The sequence below is a fragment of the Penaeus monodon genome, chromosome 30 (genome assembly GCF_015228065.2).
Source record: "Penaeus monodon isolate SGIC_2016 chromosome 30, NSTDA_Pmon_1, whole genome shotgun sequence".
Classification (NCBI taxonomy): domain Eukaryota; kingdom Metazoa; phylum Arthropoda; class Malacostraca; order Decapoda; family Penaeidae; genus Penaeus; species Penaeus monodon.
In genome coordinates this window covers 23,415,515-23,416,584 of record NC_051415.1, presented here as the reverse complement: position 1 = coordinate 23,416,584, position 1,070 = coordinate 23,415,515, and positions in this window count along the sequence as shown.

Here is a 1,070-nt window from a genome sequence, read left to right as displayed (position 1 = left end):
GAGCTACATGACAGTCTTAACTATTCAGCGTTTTCCAGATAATAACCCAATGTAACCTATTCTGTTTAAGTGAATGAAGATTGCCACAAGAGAGACTCAAGATTTTAATGAAAATAGTATAGAGCTTCTGGGGTTATATGTTTTCTTTTATTTTTTTAATTCCCTCCCTTGTATTTATTTCACCGAAGAGTTTAACCATGGATTTATCGTGTTCTTTGAAATATCCAATTGTATATTTACATACTTTAACTATGTTTTACTCATTGATTGGTTATATACATACTTCCCTTAAGAGTACTCAGAGAAGACTAATAACTCCTCTACAAATCACTTCAGTGAATTCCTGTAATTACCATACCGCAAGGATGTATATTATGATTTTTACATAGGCTTCATGTTTCGCTGGTAATCTACGTCGGTTTCTAAAATGTGTAGCAGTTAACAGTGTGAGTAAAATCAGCATATTATAGTATCCTTGTTACTGAAATGATGACGTCATATAATGGAACTATGACGTCACGTGTAGGCGATGTTGACCTTGAAGGCGCTGGGTGGAGGAGCCCGACCTCTGGGAAAAGTCAACTCCCGACTTTCGTTTTCAGTCGAAGATTTGCCGAACGTATGCTATACTCTGTATTCAATTACACACATAGCTAGATGAAGCAGGTTAGGTTGAGCAGAGTGGCTCAGCATCCCCTCGAGACTCTGGCCAATCTTCTATACTAAATCACCGTCCAGGAAGAAAAACGAGAACTGATAATTTTCCTTCAGACTTTCAACACCGGTTTAATGTATACAGCGGCGAAGAGCCCGTGGGCGGCGGCATATGTCTTCGTAGCAGGGAGGCGTGCATTCAGAGCCGCGGAACAGGCAGGCCCGGACTCTAGGACTCTAGGGAAGGTCACAAGCGCACGTAGGAGGCTCAGGTGATTTCCGTGACGTTTGCAGCCCACATCAAGGTGTGGCGTCCAGGCCACGCACACAGGTGATTGGGAGTGGGAGTAGCTCACCTATGAGGCGGATGCTCTTTTCTCTCTACTGCAAAGAAGGGATATCGAACCCAGTCAGTG